The sequence below is a fragment of the Macrobrachium rosenbergii genome, chromosome 50 (assembly GCF_040412425.1).
Source record: "Macrobrachium rosenbergii isolate ZJJX-2024 chromosome 50, ASM4041242v1, whole genome shotgun sequence".
NCBI classification, from domain to species: Eukaryota; Metazoa; Arthropoda; class Malacostraca; order Decapoda; family Palaemonidae; genus Macrobrachium; species Macrobrachium rosenbergii.
Genome location: NC_089790.1, coordinates 17693444 through 17717069, shown reverse-complemented (window position 1 = coordinate 17717069; position 23626 = coordinate 17693444). Strand labels below are relative to the sequence as shown.

Sequence of the window (23626 nt, the reverse complement as noted above, 5' to 3'; positions counted from 1 at the left end):
CGCTTCCTTCTATGGCTCATCCCTCAAGACCTGTCACTTGTTCTTGTCTTCCTCGAGATTAACAGCTAGGATGCCTGCCATCTGCCAGGTGGTAACCCACACGTTACAAAGGATATGCGTAGGAGGAGCGTAGGACTGGGAGGGAGGAAGGGAGGAAAGGCGGGAGGGGGCTCTCTCTCCTGAGGAGGTGGCGTTAGAATAAAGAGAATTCGTTGCCAAGTATGAGTCATGTGTCACGATAATCTTCTTCATGTTGGCTATGAAGTTTAGGTATTGTGCTTGAATTGAAATGAATTGAATATAGAATTTAGGCCAAAGGCCAAGCACTGGGACCTATGAGGTCATTCTCAGCGCTCAAACGGAAATTGACAGTTAGAATGTATGAAAGGTGTAACAGGAAGAAAACCTCGCAGTTGCACTATGAATCAATTTTTAGGAGAGGGAGAAGTAAGATGAAAGAAAGAGAATATGAAAGGAGGTACAGTAAAAGGAACGAAAGGGTTGCAGCTAGGGGCCGAAGGCACGCTGCAAAGAACCTTAAATAATGCATACAGTGCACCGCATGAGGTGCACTGACGGCACTACCCCCCTACGGAGATATTGTGCTTGAAAGGTGAAAAGGGCTACTCAGAGATACGAGCATTAAAAAAACAACTAAGCCTTAGGCTCAAAGAAAACTAAGCCTTCCATTCAAAGAAATTGTCTTTCACCCCCACAAGAAACTAAGCCTTGGGTTCAAAGAAATCAAGCTAGGACTGCAACCTAAGTTAAACCTCCAGCTCAAGTAAAATTCTGGCATTGCCTAAAAGTTTATATGACTGTAAAATAACTGATAAACATATACCTAGATTATGATCGACAAAAATAATAATAATAATGACGATAATAAATACATGAAAATTAATCTCCAGAGCAGCTGGGAAGAATTAGTTCATGCAAAGAAAAATAATGAATTGAAAAATGAGTCGCTGTCAATGAAAGGAGAGAAAGCAGGGAGAATAATCTTAGTTACAAAAAACGAAATAATCCCGGTTAAAGTATTATTGTCTAATTTCCTCGTGAGCTAGCTTAGTCCAAATTCATTAGGAATGTGTAAGCTTCCTTTTCAGACTCCTAAAAACAAATGAAGATCAGATCTATAGACACCAGCAAGCAATCTGAGCTGAAATCAGACTTCCCTTGCAGATACAAGAAAACCGTTCGTAAGAAGAAACAAGTGAAAAATGCGCCTAAGTTTCTTCGGCGCAACAGAGTTTTCTGTACAGTGTGTAATGCTGTATGAAACTCTCAGCTAAGGCCCATGAAACTCTCAGCCAAGGCCCATGAACCTTTCAGCCACGGTCCAGTGGTTGCCTGTGCTGTTGGCGCCTATAGCGGTACCAGACAGACGATCATGGCTAAATTTAACCATAAATAAAATAAAAGCTCCTAAGGCTAGAGGGCTGCAATTTGGTATGTTTGATGGTAGGGGGGTGGATGATCACGATACCAATTTGCAGCCCTCTAGCCTCAGGAATTTTTAAGATCTGATGGCGGACAGAAAAAGTGCGGACGGACAGACAAATAGCCATCTCAATAGCTTTCTTTTACGGAAAACTAAAAAAAAAAAATCAGAAAAAACATAAACAAAAACTAAACCTCCTCAGAATGGAATTACGAAACGCAAGCCACGTGTCACTACGCTCTTCCCGAAAGCGAAGTTACCCTATCACTAATTAGTGGCTTCCTTGGAGTGTCCCTTCCTATATGTATAGTTAGATTTATCAGCGACAGCCTCTGATCACATGCTTCCTATTGGAACATCCTCTGCGAAGATGACAGAAAGGCACTGCAACTGTAGGGGAAGGAGGAGGGGAGGGGGGGGGGAGGAGGAGGAGGTGTTTATAATATGCAGAGGTAGGTGGTGGGTGGGGGAGGGAGTAGGGAGTGGTGTTGAAAAGTTCTATGTGTGCTTCGTACCTTGTTTTGTTTCAATTCTTCTAATTTCCGTTGTATACAAGGAGCGTTTGTTATGTATCAAAGGATAGTTTGCATACGGAAATTATCAAGATATTTCAGTCTGAACTGCAATAAAAAACGAAGATTATTATTATTATTATTATTATTATTATTATTGCATTATAAGATATTTCAAAGTTTTAAATGCAATAAATTATTATTATTATTATTATTATTATTATTATTATTATTATTATTATTGCATAATAACAAGATATTTCAAAGTTTGAAAATGATGAAGATTACGTCACCATCATTATTATTATTGTATACTAACGAGATATTTCAAAGTCTGAAAACCATAAAGAATATCATTACTATTACTGCATCATGAGCAAGCAATTATGCCTGGAAACAGATGACAGAAACAAGTCTCCTCTTTGACTGAAGGCGCATGTTCATGAAGGAATAAATAAATCACGAAGTACACCAAGAATACACGGTAACAACATCACATTACATCTGCACCGTAATGACAATAACATCCAGTTGGACGGAGGTCTTACCAAGGCGTTGGAATACAGAATTTAGCCAAAGACCAAGCGCTGGGACCTATGAGGTCATTCAGCGCTGAAAGGGGAAATTGAGGGCAAAAAGGTTACAGGGTGTAACAGGAGGAAACCCTTTTGCCGTTGCACTGTGAAACATTTGTTAGGAGAGGGTTGAGGAAATTAAGGAGAAAGAGAATATTAACGGAGGTACAGTAAAAGGACTGAAAGGAGTTGCAGCTAGGGGCCTAAGGAAGGGTCGCTGCAAACAACCTTTAGCAATGCCTTCAGAGGTGCACTGACGGCACTACTCCCCTGCGAGGAAAAAATTTAGTCAGCCTGTTTAGTAACAGTCTGTTCTCCTAATGCCGTTCTCCTTTTGAATTTTAATACATTTTTAGCTATTTATTAATTTACTGCTTCTTTTTAATAAGTGTTATTTCTTCTCTGTGTATTTCCCTTGACCTTCTCTTCTTCCTAATGAACACCATCACATTCTTTGGAGGATTGAATGTCAAGTCAACGGCCCCTGTGGTGGGCTTGTTCCATATGAATAAGGTTCGTCTTCTGAATAATAATAATAATAATAATAATAATAATAATAATAATAATAATAATAATAATAATAATAATAATAATATATTAATTTAATAATCAATTTCAAGTCAATGGCCCTCTTTCAAGTCAATGGCTTGTTCCTTTGAATAGGGTTCATCTTCTGAATAATAATAATAATATATTGACTGAATGATAAAAAAAAAAAACTCCAGCACTCTATTTAGCTTTGATATTTGTACTTATAAAATTATATCACTAACTGACTTTTTGTTTTCTGCTATAGAGGACCTTCAACAATTCCATATCTATTCAACACACCTCTCTGTGAGACAGTAACTTTGTATATATTCTTCTCGTTTCTTGTTCATTTTAATTCAAGGATTCTTGCTGACCGCATAGGAATCGATACGGACTGGTATGGGTATAGGGTACATTACTAACTGCCTAATAAATGCACAAATCGTACACAGGAACATGATTATTATATATATATATTACTACTCAAAAGATAAACCCTATTCGTATGGAACAAGCCCACAGGGCCATGGACTTGAAATTCAAGCTTCCAAAAAATATGAAGTATTATTATTATTATTATTATTATTATTATTATTATTATTATTATTATTCAGACGATGAACACGATTCATATGGAACAAGCCCACCACAGGGGCCACTGACCTGAAATTCAGGCTTCCAAAGAATACGGTGCTCATTAGGAAGTATGAGTAACACTCAAAACATTAACACCAGCAATTAGTAATATATGACGCAAGAGCTAAGTCATGCAATATCGACAGTCAGGAAAGAATATTTAGCATGCAAGGCGAACCATCATTTACAGAGACGAGTGGGTACATTTTGGAGGCGAAAATCACCTAAATTTTTAAGGATCTTAAAAAGCCAGAAGCCATGTTTTTTTCTCAAAGAGCTACTGGAAAACAACAACAACATACAACTTCCAATCTTTGCTCGATTTATCCAGGACCCATTAAGAGCGGTATAGTAAATAATACGATGAATGTCTTGAAATACTAAATTTATTCAAGACTCTGTAACTCAAATGCACATGTCATTTATCATTAGCATCTCCTCCTACCTCACCTTCTCACACATCTACATCTCGTTTTTCATTTCGTGGGATTTTATGAAAGTAATCTACTTACGTCTATGTACCCTTTCAATTATTCTCCCCTCCAGTGATCTCAGGCAGTTGACACTGTGCACGAACGTGTGGCTAAAAGAGTCATCACAGAGAGAGAGAGAGAGAGAGAGAGAGAGAGAGAGAGAGAGAGAGAGAAGAGAGAAATTAGATACCTCTCATAGTCTCTACAAGCATTCAAATTCCCTTGAAAAAATATGAGACGCGTTCAAGGAACTGTGGCTAATAGCTGAGAGAGAGAGAGAGAGAGAGAGAGAGAGAGAGAGAGAGAGAGAGAGAGAGAGAGAGAGAGAGAGAGAGAGCATTAAAATTCCCTTGCAAAAATATGAGACATGCTCACTTCCTCATAATCGTACTTAAATTGGCGAACACGAATCAGATCTCGTGGTCGGCTGAGATGAATTTAAAAAACTTATCATCAAGGAACCAAACCCAAAAACACTGATCCCTTATAAAGGCAGTCCAAGTACACCTGTCATCAACTCTCTTCTGCCTGTCTAGTTCCATACCTTCTCGCACGGAAATCCAAGACGATAAATGAATGAAAAATACAAAATAAAATAAAAATCAGTGTGGGGAAGCTTGCAATCTCGTCACTATGGACCCAACTGGCCGGAAAGATAGCACAGATACACTCAATTGCAATTTGCTTTGAGCGGCAGCATTGTTGAACTGGGAACATGAAGCGTGAATAATGCTTGAATAATGCTTGCACAACTTTGCAATTGCTTGACATGTGCACCCCTGCGACAAACTAACAAATGGCGGGAAGGCTCCATTTAACTAGGTAACTTAAAAACTTCCGACGTAGTCAGGTGTGCCCTACTGTGTTTGTGAGAGAGAGAGAGAGAGAGAGAGAGAGAGAGAGAGAGAGAGAGAGAGAGAGAGAGAGAATACTTTCACAGGTAAAAAAATTACATTTCACTAATGTTACTTCAATATCAAACTAATGAACAAACAATATTACCAGAGAGAGAGAGAGAGAGAGAGAGAGAGAGAGAGAGAGAGAGAGAGAGAAACTGACTGACGTCATAACTCAGGAAAGGCCGCCTCTTTCTCCAGACCTTGGGTATAAGACTGCAATACATACAAAGTCAATTTTAAACTTTCTTCAGGCAAGTCAGACCAGTAACGCTTGATAAATACAGAACAGTATTCAGACCAGTCTTCAGAAGTCCGCTCTACCTCACCAAAAAGGATATGCGTTCTTGCGCCGTGCCTTCAGCCAATTTTTTATCTGGCCTGCCAGTCACAATAAAGATGACTTATGTAACTGTCATGGCATCAATAACTGCTGTTGCTCTCTCTCTCTCTCTCTCTCTCTCTCTCTCTCTCTCTCTCTCTCTCTCTCTCTCTCTCTCTAAATATGTTATTTGCGTTGATGTACTTTTTTAACCCACCTGGGGACCTCCTTCTCTCTCTCTCTCTCTCTCTCTCTCTCTCTCTCTCTCTCTCTCTAAATGTCCTGTTATTTGCCTCAACATACTTTTTAACCCACCTGGGGACTCTCTCTCTCTCTCTCTCTCTCTCTCTCTCTCTCTCTCTCTCTCTCTCTCTCTCTGTTATTTGCCGATGTACTTGTTTTTTAACCCACCTAGAGATGCCTTTCGAGAACTTTAAATCAACTAGATGATTTTGTATTCTTTGAACGACTGAACAAGTAACAAAAAGGCCTATGAAAAAGCCTAATGATTTGTACAGACAAATAATTATCATTACAGTATAACCCTTCAACTAAGCTACGCGTTTAAAACATTTAGAGAAATCAATCAGTTATCTGGAACTGACAGGAGGCATCTGATTAAACTCATCAATTTTAACGGCAGATTTTAAAAACACCCAAAAACCAGTTTTCCCTTGCAACCAACGAGGTCCTCCCACAACAAAATATGTAGAAGCCACAATCCATTAAGACAGACCCAACTTACGCACGCACACACACACACAAACACACACTTCATTCATAAACTTCAGAGCGCTGTGCTGACGTCATCCCATTCAAGTAAAGAGCAGTCAGTAGTTACGATGTGTTTCATTCACAAACGTCGCTCATTCTCTCCGTCGTCGTGTTGCGTTTCGCCTGATAGTAAATTTCGTGGATGAAAAAGAAGAAGTTTTTATTTATATCATGGTTCCCTGAATGGACCCGTCAGTCATTCTGATTGCTACCGAGCTACGAATAATCACCTTATCATTTATCCTTATGACTCATTCCACATCGAGGAAGATATGAATGTGAATTAAATAAAAACTCATTATATAAAGTATTTTACACTATTCATCGCTTGTTAATAAAGGTATTAATATAAATTACAGTATTCTCAGGGGTTATTAAGTGCCGTTACACAGAGAGAGAAATAAATAAAAATTTGCACTCAAGAGAAGAAAAGTGCCGTTATAAGGCATGCATCGAGTCAATCGTTAACATTCAAATCAGAGATATTTTACCGCAAACTTCAAAATAGCGCTGACGAAGAGGTCCCTGGTGAAATATTACTTGCACACAGACTTAAATTTCCGTTCTGCCTCCTGGGGCTTGTAGTTGCTAACGCCATTATGCAAAGCAGTGCGACGCTGTTTGTGAACGGCTGTCAAAATATTTTTTCTGGTGTGAGAAAGAAATTGCCCTCAACACTTACGCTGTTTTGTAACGTGCTTCCCAACTTCATCACTTCGCTTATTTTCGCCAACTTTAATTCCAACTTCGTTTTACAGTTACGTATTTTAGAATAAAGTTCATAATCGTCAGGGATTTAATCATACGACTTCTCTTAATTCCTAACTTCGTTTTAGAGTTACGACTTCCCTCCGGAATATATCAGGTAGAGACTAGAATAGAATATAGAATCTAGGCCAGAGGCCAAGCGCTGGGACCCTAGATGAGGTCATTCAACGCTGAAAGGAAAACTGAGAGTAAAAAGGTCTGAAAGGTGTAACAGGAGGCAAACCTCGCAGCTGCACTATGAATCAACTGTTAGGAGAGGGTTGAGGAAAGTAAGATGGAAGAAAGAGAATATGAACCGGGGTACAGTAAAAGGAATGAAAGGGGTTGTGGCGGTTAGGGGTCTAAGGAAGGAACGCTGCAAAGAACCTTAAGCAATGCCTACAGTGCACCGCATGAGGAATATCTCAAGTAGATCTAATAACAAATCAAGAATTGCTATTCCAATACCATATATGTGCTCCAATAACATTCTGGGTCCCAAAGCCTTCATAACTCATGGCAAACTCTGTTGCTTCAGCCTCCCTTGCAAGCAACAGTTTATTCAAACGAGGCTTCAGACATTTAGTTTACAAGTTTAAGTAAGTGTGTCATTGACTGTACTTAGTCCGTGAGGAATATGGTAATTTATTCAAACCGAAAAGTGGGTAAGTATTTCTCAGCCAGTCAGGATTTTTTCTTGTTCTAATAATATTGAACCACGTAATTGCCTTCCAGCTGAGAGAGAGAGAGAGAGAGAGAGAGAGAGAGAGAGAGAGAGAGAGAGAGAGAGAGGATATTTCAGACAATATTATATATATATCTATATATGTATATATATATATATATATATATATATATATATATATATATATATATAGAGAGAGAGAGAGAGAGAGAGAGAGAGAGAGAGAGTGGAAGGGAGGGTGGGGGTAGGGGAGGGAGCTGGGTAACCTGCCAGGTCTATAAAACTCGTCATAGTTGTTTAGGTACCGGATGTTGTTGCTGGAGAAAATTAAAATGCCATCTTTCAAATTGTTGTATTCCACCAAGACTCTCTCTCTCTCTCTCTCTCTCTCTCTCTCTCTCTCTCTCTCTTTCTATAAATTCTCCTGCCTTTGTTTTAGTAAAGCGATGAGAAGTAAACTAGTAAACATTGCTAAAGTAAATTGAAACATTATATTCATGAAAATAAATGATAGAGGCAAATGCTCAGACGGAGAAAGTTACGAAAATTGGAAATACATACAAATAAGATGATGACACAACAACAGAGAGAAAGTTACAGAAACCAGCAATTTTCAAAAATAAAGAATATGACGTAACAAAAAGTTAATTTTTCGAAATTTCCTAGTTTTCTCTCTCTCTCTCTCTCTCTCTCTCTCTCTCTCTCTCTCTCTCTCTCTCTCTCTCTCTCTCTCTTCTAAGCCATTTTTGTTAAAACTGGAAATATATAAAAATAAAGAAAACGACGTAACATAAGGATAATTTCCAAAATTCATTAGCTCTCTCTCTCTCTCTCTCTCTCTCTAAGTCATTTTTGTTAAAACTGAAATATATAAAAATAAATAAAATGACGTAACAGAAGGATAATTTCCAAAATTTATTAGCTCTCTCTCTCTCTCTCTCTCTCTCTCTCTCTCTCTCTCTCAAGTCATTTTAGTTAAAACTGGAAACATACAAAAATAAAGAAAATGGCGTAACCGAAGGATAATTTCCAACATTTTTATCTCTCTCTCTCTCTCTCTCTCTCTCTCTCTCTCTCTCTCTCTCTCTCTCTCTCTCTCTCTCTCTCTCTCTCACATCATTTTAGTTAAAACTGGAAACATATAAAAATAAAGAAAATGACGTACCAGAACGATAATTTCCAAAATTTATTAGCTCTCTCTCTCTCTCTCTCCTAAGTCATTTTAGTTAAAACATAAACCTAACGTCTAATTTATAGCAGACCACCCCAGCAACTAGTCGCCTTGCTTCAATTACATCCAAGTGTTAAGCTGGTGTGGTGGAACTAAGACGACTTAAATTCATGCGTTATTCATGCACTTGTGACCGATTTCAGTTCGCTCTAATTGCTTAGCAGTAGGCGATTTTCTCTTTTAATGGTTTGTGTAAATGTCATTTTTGTGTTTTGAGTAACAGCATATGTTTGCGTCATTATGAGAGAGAGAGAGAGAGAGAGAGAGAGAGAGAGAGAGAGAGAGAGAGAGAGAGAGGATATTTTAAAGATGGAGAGAGGGAGAGGGGGGATATTTTAGAGAGAGAGAGAGAGAGAGAGAGAGAGAGAGAGAGAGAGAGAGAGAGAGAGAGAGAGAGATATTTTAAAGATATAAAGATGGAGAGGGGGATATTTTAAAGAGAGAGAATGAAAGAGAGAGGGAGAGAGGGATATTTTAAAGAGAGAGAGAGAGAGAGAGAGAGAGAGAGAGAGAGAGAGAGAGAGAGAGAGAGGGGGGGGGTCAGCACTGCAGCCCAGACGATTAATCCAGCTGCTTAATAAAAGCTCACATGCAATCTCTTGTCACACATACTTAAGAGTAGGACGTTAAAGTGTGAATATTCACCCTTATTACAGGAAGACGCACAATGCGAGAGACCGAGACAGTTAGGAACTTATCACTTTTAGACGAAAGGACCATTCTCACTAGATTGATACAATTACACTCGCCAAGGACAGAGTCCAAGCTTGTGCAAAAGTACATTGAAATGTCTGCAGTATACCAGCCAAAGACAGTCTTGCCCAGAATAGCTGTCATTCTATGAATCGTATAGTTTTAAGTTATCTACTATGCGATGCTGTTTCGGAAATTACAGTTTTACTGACAGATTTAATCAAAATAAATATTTCACTTTGGTTTCCATTTTTGTTTTTCATTTCTTGGTATGAAGAAATTTCCAAAACCTCTGTTTCATTTCAAAGTACCTAATCAATCAATTCAATAATGCATATATATATATATATATATATATATATATATATATATATATATATATATATATATATATATATATATATATATATATATATATATATATATATATATATATATATATATATATATATATATATATATAATATATATATATATATATATGTATGTATGTATGTATGTGTGCTTAAAAATGCTAAATGAGGTTGCATCTCTCCTGCCATCAGCGAACACGTAGGCAGTCACGTATAAAAATGCATATATGTATAAACGAACTAGAACTGATGGCATGGAAACTTGTCAAATTTTTTGTGGTCAAGACCTTGAACGGACCCGTTTTAGCAAAGCCCTCGTCCTTCCTCCTTCAGACCACCCTTTTCCTATTGGTCCCACCCCCTTGGAAAGTGCGCTTATTGCAATATTTGAACTCGATCATGAACTAAGTTTAAGCACTGCTTTATAAAAAAAAAAAAAAAGTTAAACCTATTTATTGTGACAGATTCGTTTTCCCAAGTCCCAGGCCAAAGTTGGCTGGCCATCTCAAATCGTCCTAGCATCAGTTGTTTATTATTATTATTATTATTATTATTATTATTATTATTATTATTATTATTATTATTATTATTATTATTATTCAGAAGACGAACCCTGTTCAAATGTTACTAGCCTATAGGGGCCACTGGCTTGAAATTCAAGTTACCAAAGAAAACGGTCTATTATTATTATTATTATTATTATTATTATTATTATTATTATTATTATTATTATTATTATTCAGAAGATGAACCCCACTCATATGGAACAAGCCCACCACCGGGGCCAGTGACTTGAAATTCAAACTTCCAAGGAATATTACGGTGTTCATCAGAAAGAAGTAACAGAAAGTAACAGAAAATACGGAAAGAAATGATCAGTCATTAGAAAAGAAAAACTAAACTAACAAAAACAATAAATGAATAGATATGTTTAATTATGTTTAGGTTATCCTCATAAAACTTCAGTGACTGATTCGTTGATCATTTCAGTTTCAGTAAACATCGTATTCTTCTTTTGTTTTTGTTTACTGTTTTCCTTCTCGTGCGCTTGAGAATAGCCTTCGTTTTGCAGACGACCTTCGAGAAAAAAACTAGTCAAGCTCAGTATGGCTTCCACAAAAAAAAATAAAAATAAAAAATTCAGCTCAGCATCCCTAGACTTCAATCTGAGCTCCAATCTCCTGTTCGCTTGTCAGATTTTCATATGCTCTAAATCTTGAGTTGTCATTATCTTAAGATTTATATGCAAGGAAAACTGTGAACTGGACACGTATTAAACTTTCGATTTAGTTTTCAGGCAAAGTTATGTTAGTTTTATCCCATCATGGGAACTTAAATACCTCGATTTAGTCTTATTTTTTTAGTTTTCTGTAAAAGAAAACTATTGGCCCGGCTTTGTCTCTCCGTCCACACTTTTTTCTGTCAGCACTTTTTTCTGTCCGCCCTCAGATCTCAAAAACCACTGAGGCTAGAGGGCTGCAAATTGGTGTGTTGATCATCCACCTTCCAATCATCAAACATACAAAATTGCAGCCCTCTAGCCTCAGTAGTTTTTATTTTATCTAAGGTTAAAGTTAGCCATGATCGTCCGTCTAGCAACGCTATAGGACAGGCCACCACCAGGCCGTGGCTGACAGTTTCATGGGCAGCGGCTCATGCAGCATTATACGCTGTACAGAAAACTCGATTGCGCCGAGGAAACTTCGTCGCATATTTTAGTCGTTTTTCTTGTACGCTTGAACTTGAAACTTATTAAACGTTCGATATCGGTTTTCAGGCAAGTTAGCATGGCAACTTTAATACCTACCTATATTCTTCTTTCTTCTTGTATGCTGGCTAGTTTCACTGCCTAAGTAAAACTACTCTGAACTATTATAACAAAAACAATTCATTTAATGATCTCTCAGTGAAACTGCTCCCCTACCACAAGTATCTAAATATTGCGAACAAACCCAAATGTCATTTTATAAGATTGAATTCTGTTAGCGTAATACTACGCTCTATAACACTTAGCTTGAATTCTAGTACACAGATAAATATAAGCCATATATTTTACATACAAAATACAAAAAATATTTGACACCTTTAAGGAATATGAGCGAGATGTCCCAAAACGAAATATATTACAACAGATAAATAAACGATATACTTTTCATACAAAATACAAAAGAAAACATTTAGATATCTTTAGGGAATTAAAAGTAAGTTAATTCGAAAAGAAATTCGTTGCAACATACTGATTTTCCTATGCTAAAGAGACGGCGTTTCGACGAGTCAGTATTGCACTGAACAAATCCATAAGAAAATATTCCCCAAAATATTCAGCGGAGAATTTTTTCCCTTACTGAAGAGAGGCTTGGGAGATATTATTATGCCTCTCCATCAATCTATTTCCTACACGCAAAGGGTTAATTTTACAAACCTCGAGTCCTTGCCTTTTTTTTTATATACCGTGGCCAGCTTTGTGGAATCTGTGACGAATTGTGAGATATATATATATATATATATATATATATATATATATATATATATATATATATATATATATATATATATATATATATATATATATCTATATATCTATATATATATATATCTATATATCTATATATCTATATATATATATATATATATATATATATATATAGTATATATTTTATATATATACTGCATATACATCTACCTGTGTCTGTTTTTTTTATATTCTTTCTCTTTCCTATAGCTGTTAACATACTTATTAATTTCATCAATGTTCAAATGACTTTGTTGCATCAATGGAGATTTTCACTTTTGATTTTGTACGAAAAGAAAATTTGCCAAATAACTTGAAAATATTCAACAGCTAAACTGCGAAAGTCTACGGGAATAGCACGCTCAGTTTAATGTGGCTAACGCAAGCGCACACGGGCGATAGTTTTTATCGAATATCGTGAAACTCATCGATACCTGCTCTGTTTTATCGATGCAAATGAATTCATTAAAATTTCGCTTACCAAAACTTTCCGTATACAAGCAGCAGACCTTTCATACTTTGATATCCTTACGAGAAAGTATGAAATAACTTTTCAAGCTAGTGTGTGTTCATGTCTGAGAGAAATGAATATTCAGAAATGCAGATTAAGGTCGCCATCTACCTAACCTTCCGCGCGACGAGGCAAAAAACTTAATGGCTTTCTCGAGCTGTAAAAATGAGCCCTGATCTCTCGTAATAAGCAGGAAATGGCGCTAAATAACCACACGGCACAGACCACTTCAGCGTCGATAAATAAAACGCAAGGTGCCGAATATTACCCGCGACGCCTTTAATCGAAGTGAGTAATAATGGTAGCCGCTCTGTGAAACAATTGGGTTCTTGTCTTTCGTTATATTTCCCACGTGCAGGAAGGAGAAACCAGCTGAATGCAGTTTAACATCACGGTAGTTTTTGCACTTTCCGTCAACCCAAATGGTGGTGTTTGATCGAAATTGCTGGAATAGAGTGGAATATAAAATTCAGGCCGAAGGCTAAGCGCTAGGATATGTGAGGTCCCATTCAGTGCTGAAAGAAATCGAAATTTAAAAATGTTTTAAAGGTTTAACAGGAGGGAAATTTCGCAGTTCCCCAACGAAACAATTGTTAGAAGAAAGTTGAGGAAGCAAGATGGAAGAAAGAGAATATGAACCGAGGTACAATAAAAGGAATGAAAGGGGTTGCAACTAGGGGCCTGAGGAAAGGACGCCGTATGGAACCTTAAGTAATGCCTACAGTGCACCGCGTGAGGTGCACTGACGGCCCTACCTCCCTACGGGAGATCGAAGTAACCATATTTGCAGATGGCTTCATGAGAGTCTCGTCCGAAAAAAAAAAATGTTCTTGAAGATCCTTATCAGAAACCTCCCCTCTGTCACGATCAAGGTAAACGACATACAACTTTACTGTACAGCTGTCATAATTCAGTCGTTCATAAATTATGGCCCACTACAAATGATACTATAAACCAGCCATTCATACATTACTGCCACCACAAATAATATTACCATCTAATCATAACATCGAATCATTAATTTATAAAAGTTATTGGTGCTGAAAATGATTCCATTCTCGACTTACGGAAGAAAATGACTGGCCTTCACTATTTAATGAGCTGTACAGAGAGGGTCGGTCACTATTCGCTGGTGATGAAAACTGTCATGATATTTACTCCTTAACCCATATTTCATCAAAGACGGTAATAACAGTGGCAAAAAAAAAAAAAAAAAAAAAAAACTGGAAGGGTTAGGAAAAGGGGCCTGACTCTTATTGCTCCATATTCCTGCTCGTTTCTGAGAAATAGGTTCGTATTTTGCGTGCTTCTTTTTTAGAACTTTTGTCTGAAACTAGGAGGACGTGGTACAGAGAAAATGTTTGTGTGTTTCTTTCTAATGTTTATCTGAAACTACGAAGACGTAAGAGAGAAAAAATTAGTGATTTTAGTTTTCTGTAAAAGAAAACCATTGTGCCGGCTTTGTCTGTCCGTCCGCACTTTTTCTGTCCGCCCTCAGATCTTAAAAACTACTGAGGTATGTTGATCATCCACCCTCCAATCATCAAACATACAAAATTGCAGCCTTTAGCCACAGTGGTTTTTATTTTATTTAAGGTTAAAGTTAGCCATAATCGTGCTCCTGGCAACGATATAGGATAGGCCACCACCGGGCCGTGGTTAAAGTTTCATGGGCCGCGGCTCATACAGCATTTTACCGAGACCACCGAAAGACAGATCCATTTTCGGTAGCCTTGAGTATACGCTGTAACGGCTGTACAGACAACTCGATTGCGCTGAAGAAACTTCATCGCATTTTTTACTTCTTTCATTCTTTACATTAAATGGACTTTCTTTACAGTTAAACGTTTAGACGTTGCCTTGGAAAATAAGTCTGGATGAAATCGAATTTATAATACTGGGATTGTAATTGACTGTAATAAACTGAACAGCACTTAACGGACATATTCTCTCTCTCTCTCTCTCTCTCTCTCTCTCTCTCTCTCTCTCTCTCTCTCTCTCTCTTTGAAATTTTATCAAAAACATCGGCTTCTTTATCAGTTTAATTAATATCATTCGTTCACTAAGTGAAAACCATCTAACTTTGACTTGTATTTTTTTTATATAATTGCTCCAAAACCTCACCTATTCCAGAATCAGTAAATCATCACTTTCTATTTACCTGAGTCATCTAACCTATTCATTAGAAAGTGGCAGGTAAGTTCAGCATTCAGATCAGACACTGCCTTAATTATAGTGATCCCTAATTCACTGCCATCATTTGAGGGTGTGGAAGCCCATAAATAAAGTCTGGTTCTGAGTATTTGGGAAATTATTTTTTCTGATAGTTTGTGTTTTCCTTTGTTCATGTTAAAATGGGCTGATATTAGCAATTTCTAAATACAATTAGATCCCTAAATGACCTTGTCATTACGTTGTTCCCATCAAAATCACAGAATAGCTAGACTTTACATGCACGACTCCGTGGGTGTCTGGGAACTCAGGGGAAGGAAGAGAGTGTTGGAATTTAGGAATATAAGAGGAGGGAATGTTGATCATGGTTGCCTGGCGTTTAAAACTCTCTCTCTCTCTCTCTCTCTCTCTCTCTCTCTCTCTCTCTCTCTCTCTCTCTCTCTCTAGTGCTAAACAGCTCCCAGCTCTTAGAGAAAAAATACTAGAAGCATTCCAGCACTCTGTAGTTAGGGCTGTGACCGATAATGGAAATGCGTATATAAATGCGTATATAACTACGTGTATATACCCTGTAGCCATGACAGCTCTCTCATTAATCCCTCCCCTCCCCTTCTCCGACGTGGTCAGCGAACTAGAATTTGTGGCATACCTGAGATAATGATCTGTTTGTGGCATCCTACGCCTTTTCGAAGGAGTGCCCAGGATTTGGCCCCAGGGGAGGGGAGGTGTCGATACTTTGAAAAGCGTATGTGCGTATAAATAAGCCTGTTTATGTCATGAAGACACCTAGCTTCATTTTTGTATCGTTCAAATTTGCGTATTCTTAAAAGAAGCCTATCATTTTTGCGTTCCTCGCGTAGATGCACTGAAGAGAGAGAGAGAGAGAGAGAGAGAGAGAGAGAGAGAGAGAGAGAGAGAGAGAGAGAGAGAGAGGGTCGATTTTGGGTTACAAGTAACAAAAAAGTAGCGAGAAGTAGCACTTATCTCATAGCGCTTTATCTATCTGTCATATCCAACACTGCCAGTGACTTAAGTCGAGTCATATTAGAGAGAACCTGACCGACCGCTAAAGTAGGCACAAGTTTCAAAATTAATAACTTTTTCATCAAAAGTGATTAAACAAAATCAGTGATAACTGAACAGCAACAATGATACTGATAATAATGATTAGGAGTCTCTTTATTACTTTCTTATTACTGAGCGGAAAAAGGACATGACAAAATGAAATTAATGTTAGAACTGGTATCCTTTTCAAAGCCATGCAGTTGGTCCCCCAGTGCCACAATGTCTTAAAGTCAGCATTTCAGTGTCTTAGTTAGGATTTCAGCGTCTCAGCCACAATTTTGGTGTCTGTCACTCAGCAATTTAATGTCTCAGTCAGCGTTTCAATGTTCTAAGTCAGCATTTCAATGTCTTCAGTGTCTTAATCAGCATTTCAATGTCTAAGTCAGCATTTCAGTGTCTCAGTCAAATTTTCAGTGCTTCAATCAGCATTTCAATGTCTACGTCAGCATTTCATTGTCTAACTCAGACATTTCTGTCTCGATCAGAATTCTGTCTCAGCATCTCAGTAAGCATTTCAGTGCCTCAGTCAACATTTCACTGCCTCAGTCAGCAATTCAATATCTCAGCCAGCATTTCAAGTTCTGAAATTATCACTAGTACAGAAGATTTACCTAAGATGAAACATAATGGAACACAACTGCCTCAGACTGCACTCCACAGAAAACCCCTTCCACAAGAGAAGCAAAGAACCCCCTTCCTGCCAATGCCCGCTGCAGTTCGAGCTAGGTGCTGACCGCAAATACCCATGACGTCACAGCAGAGCTAGCTAGCAAGGCTGGCGTGTGTGGGCATCCTGCAGCAGAGCCGAACCAACTCCCCTTCTAACCTATCATTACCGCCACTATTTCATCATCATCATCATCATCACCAATGACTCCTAGAATACCCATCAACATGCCCCAGCTGGTTGGCTGGTTGGACAACCCACCTCGCCATATATCATCATGTTTCATTAGGGCGTACGTCCCGGGGAATCGATGCTAATTTGCAGGGCGCTAGAAGCACACTCGTCTGTCTGACTTATCTACCCAGGCTCTCGTCAGCTTCGAGTTTTAGAGAGCTGGGGTATTGGGGTATTGTTCGAAAGTCTCTGCTAATTAGACGCCTACCGATGCCCACTTCCTAGGTGTCTAATTCGACCCTAATTTGACTCTTTTTTACTTCTGACTGATGGGTGCTAATTGTCTTTCCTCCCGCCCACTCGCAAGCTACATGGACACGCCTTCAGTTGTATTATTCTCTCTGCATATATCTTGGGTACTGGCTATCAGGTGCTATATAACAGTAGAATTAAGACAGATTTATGAATTTCAAAGGAAAAAACCATCATTATTTGACCTGCCCTTAACAGGAAATGATTTCGAAATTATAACACAAATGAATTGCTGAGCTGACATCAAACGATCATACCGTGTATATAATAATAATAATAATAATAATAATAATAATAATAATAATAATAATAATAATATAATAATAATACCGACAGTAGTAATAATAGTAAAAAATATGTAATGAGGAATTTCAAAACAGAGAATATAATGTCAATTACATTATTGTATATTGCAAAACGCCATGAACGAAAATCTCCCTCATGAGTGGCAAAGTCTACGGTCGAAACACATGACATTTCACTTCTACCTTGCTGGGTCCATTTGCCGAATAATTTTTTTGCACGTCGGAAGGACTCACTTGCCGTGAAAGTAAAGACTCCTATCTGTGTTTGACAAAAACATTTGTCTGTTTCTTAAGCATACATATAAATAAAGCGTAACTAATATAATTTTTTTCCCAATTACTTCCGGAATAACCAACAGGTTATAATATCACAATGGCATTTTAATTCAAGATTGGTTTAATTCTCATTGTGACTTCCAATTTTGTCTTGAATAAATTTGAATGTTAAGGAAAAATGGATGTTAGCTTTTTATCTAAATATTCATTTCGCTCTTGAGTATATTTTAATATTAAGGAACAAGAATGTTAGCTTTTTTATCTAAATATTCGTTAATATTTCATAAACTAGGAATATTATTCTTTTCCAAAACTTGAGTAAACTTAAATATTAAGGAACAAAACCGTCAGTTTTATTAATCCAAATATTCATAAACATTATTTTGGAAAATACGAACGAAATTTTCTCTTAAAACTCGGAAGAAAATACTGAAACAAAAACAAAACGAACAAAACTCTCCCCAATTGCTCATGTACCATAGCGCCAGATACATGACGCCACAAAATTCAACCCTATCATTTCCCCATTGACGAAAAGAAAACTGCAGCAGTTACAGTTACACAGTTTGTTGCTGAAGGCAAGTCGCGATAACAGAGCGTTTAACCAACTAATTCGTCCATATGGGGAGAACGAAAGCGAATGGAATGAGGGCGAATTTAATTGGGAAAAGCTGTAACCCCATAGGTGGGACAAGTTGAGGATATGAGTGATTTATAAAGGAGGACCACCTCCCGTTCTCCCCTTTCTCTCTCTCTCTCTCTCTCTCTCTCTCTCTCTCTCTCTCTCTCTCTCTCTCTCTCTCACACACACACACACACACACTCTCTCTCTCTCTCTCTCTCTCTCTCTCTCACACACACACACACACAACTCTCTCTCTCTCTCTCTCTCTCTCTCTCTCTCTCTCTCTCCCCGTTATGACACTCTATTTACTCTCACTTTTCTTCTTCTGAGCTAAAGAACTAAACATTTTTGTTTCATAACTTTTGCTTCATAACTCTCAATCCCATGTATACAACTCTCTCTCTCTCTCTCTCTCTCTCTCTCTCTCTCTCTCTCTCTCTCTCTCTCTCTCTCTCTCTCTCTCTCTCTTGCACTGTTGCCAAATCCCCAGCAACAACGATGTCCTCCCCATATTCCATTAAGAGCGTAGACCCAACCCCCCCACTAGCCAATGTTCGTGTTGTGCAACAGTAATGATTTTTGTTTTTGTTTATTTCACTTTGTCGTAACTTAGACCTCGTCTGTCTTTAAACAGAGTTTGTATAATAGATAAAACAGCTAATACTATTACATAAAAGGGTAAAAATATAATGATCACCGATTAAGTGCGAACGCTTGTCTTAGACTTGTAGAAATATTTATCCAATTTAACAGCGAAGAAACGAAAAGATTACTTGAACAAACTAAGCTTCTTGTCCAAAACCTGCCCTCAGCAATAAAGGAGATAACCCGGAAATAAAGACCCAAGCTTTGCACCCAGATATAAAGACCCAAGTTTTATAGCCAGAAATAAAGACCCAAGCTTTACAGCCAGAAATAAAGACCCAAGCTTTACCTCCAGAAATACACACTCAAACTTTACACCAAGAATCCTGCACCCAGAAATAAAGACCAAAGAATACTGCACCCTGAAATATATACCAAAGCTTTGCACCAAGAAGCCTGAACCCAGAAATAAAGACCCAAGAATCCTGCACCCAGAAATAAAGACCAAAGAATACTGCACCCTGAAATAAATACCAAAGCTTTGCACCAAGAAGCCTGAACCCAGAAATAAAGACCCAAGAATCCTGCACCCAGAAATAAATGCCCAAGCTTTGCACTAAGAAACCTGAACCAGGAAATATAGACCCAAGAATCCTGCACCCAGAAATAAAGATCCAAACTTTGCACCAGGAATCCTGCACCCAGAAATAAAGACCCAAGCTTTGCACCAAGAATCCTGCAACCAGAAATAAAGACCCAAGCTTTGCACCAGGAATCCTGAACCCCCAAATAAAGACGCAAGTTTTGCACCATGAATCCAGAGCAAGGAAAGCATAGAGATCTCTGCAGCCTTTTCCAAAAGTGTCACTTAACCAGCCTCCACTCCCAAGTGCCACTTATCAGTCTCTCTCTCTCTCTCTCTCTCTCTCTCTCTCTCTCTCTCTATACTCATCCTCCTCCTCCTGCTGCTGCTAGCGGGTGGTAGCGGATAACACACGTCATGTCATTGTGAGCCTGACGCTAATCCTCAAGTTCATTGTCATGGTACTTCGCTGCCATACCTCCAAAGCTATGGGAGGCTGGACACGTGCCTACTGACCTACTTATAAGCAGGATTCGGTGTTGAATGTTTGCGACAACTCCGGAACTTTTTGTTTACAGTGCCTGGTGAAAGCTGAGCTTAATCCGCCCTAACAGGGCTAATCTGTCACGACTTTGTGATATTGTTTTGATGCGATTTGTAGTCGGTTTCTTAGGTAGAACAGAATAGAATAGAGAGTTTAGGCCAGGGGCCAAGCGCCGGGACCTGGAATGAGGTCAATCAGCGCTGAAGCGGAAAGTGACAATAACAAGCACTGAAAGATGTAACAGGAGGAAAACCTTTTGCAGTGCACTATGAATCAATTGTAAGGAGAGGGTTGAGAAAAGAAAGATGGAAGAAAAAGGATATGAACGAGGGTAAAATAAAAAGAACGAAAGGGGTTGTAGCAACTCGGGTCCTAAGGAAGGGACGCTGCAAAGGACCTAATTCAAGCCTACAGTGCATCGTATGAGGTGCACTGAAGGAACTAGTTCCTCATTGGACGAGTCGGCACCGTTCTCAGCTAGCACTCTGCTGGCCCGCGTTCGAGTCTCCGACCGGCCAATGAAGAATTAGAGGAATTTATTCCTGGTGATAGAAATTCATTTCTCGCTATAATGTGGTTCGGATTCCACAATAAGCTGTAGGTCCCGTTGCTAGGTAACCAATTGGTTCTTAGCCACGTAAAATAAATCTAATCCTTCGGGCCAACCCTAGGAGAGCTGTTAATCAGCTCAGTGGTCTGGTTAAAGTAAGGCATACTTAACTGAAGGCACTACCCCCCTACGAAGTCGGTTTCTGACGATGTTTGTGTATTTTTCATGCGCGCACACACTCACATAGATCATGCATCAATATACAGCACATGAAAGTAGGAACTGTAAATACAGCTACTCTCTGTCAAACACCCCCTCTTGAAATCCCCCATAAAAGCACAAGACTGACGCGTAATGCCTCCCACTGATTTAGGGCCATAGACCCGCTGACATCCTAACAAGCCTACAGAGCAGATAAGGACATTTATATGACCCTTGCGATGCAGTGCAAGACATGTCCACTAAGCCCTACCACTCCCTTAATCTTAACAGCAGATGCTGTCATTACACTTTCCCAGATGCTTCCTATTTGGGGCCAGATGTTCAGAGAGTTTGAAGAGGAACTTAAGAGATTCTTATCTCTAATTTTTTTTATATTGCGTAATCTCACGTACCTTGTCGCGTTTTGGAGATGTGGTCTGATCTTGGTTCAAAACGGAGTTACGAGATGGGAGGCTGTGCATGATTCTATGTGGTCATCGGGATCTGAAAAAGATGTAGACCTTACTGTTAATATTATGAAACAGAGTAATACACATATACACACATACATACATACATACAGTACACATACATATATAGACACATACACGCACACATATATGTTTGTGTTTGTATATGTGTGTATATATATATGTATATATATATGTATATACATATATGTATATATATATATACATACACACACACATATATATAAATTTATATATATATATATATATATATATATATATATATATATATATATATATATATATATATATATATATATATATATATATATATATATATATATATATATATATATATATATATATATATATATATATATATATATATATAACTAGACTTCAGCTCATGCCTGATAAAGAAAGCATTTCCTGCCATTCATATCCTCTACATCTAAATGCCCTATCTCATGTATCCGAGATAGCAAGTCCCACAACAGTCCTACTGATAACCATGGAATCCGAACTACACCCCACTACAGCGCAGCCAACATGAAACAGACCTATAGTACCGACATGCATTGTGAACTTGATAATGAGTCGGAATAATCTGATAAATAAGCAGAAGGAAAAAGTACAAGATTTGAGTATTGTCAAAAACGAGACCAAAACATAATAGAATAGAGAATATAGTTTGGGCCAAAGCCCAAACGCTGTGACCTAAGACGAGGTCATTCAGCGCTGAAACGGAAACCGAGAATAAAAAGATTTGGCAGGTGTAACACGAGGAAGACCTCGCAGCTGCACTACGAAAAAATTATTAGGAGAGGGTCGAGGGGAGTAAGATGGAAGAATATGAACGGAGGTACATTAAAAGGCATGAAAGGGGTTGTGGCAGCTAGGGGCCTGAGGAAGGGACGCTCCAAGGAACCTTCAGTAATGCCCACAGTCCCAAAAACATAATATGAATACAGGATACTTAAGCTTTAGCAGTCGGCAACATCAAAAGAGGACACGAAATTTCAGCTGTCCAGTACTCAGAATTAAGACACATCTTAGTAAAGCCGGCCAGCTGTTGCAAGCGTACTTTCACAATTTATAAAACATGCAAGTCACGAGACAAACCTTCAAAATAACATATTTCTTCTAAAGCGTTTATTCAGATTACTTGTGTATGTCACTTCCGCGTGAAATCTTGATTCAACAACTAAGGCAGCATGCAAACGATAATGACACGCTTCTTAGTAGAAATATAAATAACGGGGTTATTTGCATCAAGGGATGAAAACTATTTATGATTTGTAAGAGGTGAGGTGTAAGAATGCTGGAGCAATGGGGGAGTCTTTGTTGTAAATAACAAGAGATAAAGCTCTCTCTCTCTCTCTCTTCCTGTTTATATATATACATATATATATACATATATATATACATACTATATATATAAAGTATATATATACATATTTACATACACACACTCACACACAAGAATTTCATTGTGACAGCACATATACCCTGTAGCCTACAAACCAGTTGAAAAAAATTGCTGCAACGTGTTTCAAAAAGCCGTTATTATTCATACGCATTTTTTCTGGGCAATTTTTGCGGATCTGGGCAAACGACAACAATAAGATAATGTCCTTCTTCCCGTTGGCAATTGGAACGTTTCTCAAGGGCGTCCGGGATTCAAACGTCCCACAGCCATACACACACATAGGATAAATTAATCCTATCTTGCTCTTACTACCGTGTGCGCACCAGCAGCAGCAGCAGTTGTGTACGTGTGTGTGTGTGTGTATATGTGTGTTTATGCATCAGTACACGTGCATGTTTCTGATTGTATGTATGTATGTACATGTATGTATGTGCATATATATATATATATATATATATATATATATATATATATATATATATATATATATATATATATATATATATATATTTATATATGTGTGTGTATGTATACATACATACATATGTATATACATTATACATATATAATTATATGAGTGTATACATACATGTATACATGCGTATAACATGTTTATAGAGACAACCTGTAACATTTAGTGAATTCTGCAATACTGTCGCATGTGTGCACATATTCATAAATATGTCTGTGCGTGCCTGTAGGTTCCGTGTATACGTGCAGATTTCAGAAACAAAAAATGTTTGGGTTTTTAAAAATAATTTTAGATTGGTTCC

At 38.0% G+C, this 23626-nt stretch overlaps 1 protein-coding gene and 1 long non-coding RNA gene across 5 annotated transcripts in view; one reads left to right on the top strand and one right to left on the bottom strand.

Annotated features, from left to right (window-relative positions):
- The window catches only part of LOC136832682 (uncharacterized), a 192003-nt gene that overhangs the window by 154271 nt on the left and 14106 nt on the right, over nucleotides 1-23626 (top strand). The window lies entirely within an intron of this gene.
- Nucleotides 1-23626, bottom strand: part of LOC136832684 (uncharacterized) — a 326849-nt gene that overhangs the window by 298196 nt on the left and 5027 nt on the right. For both annotated transcript variants that reach the window (XR_010851287.1, XR_010851286.1), the window contains exon 2: nucleotides 21368-21458. This is a non-coding gene — a long non-coding RNA (uncharacterized lncRNA). The remainder of the gene's footprint in view (nucleotides 1-21367; nucleotides 21459-23626) is intronic.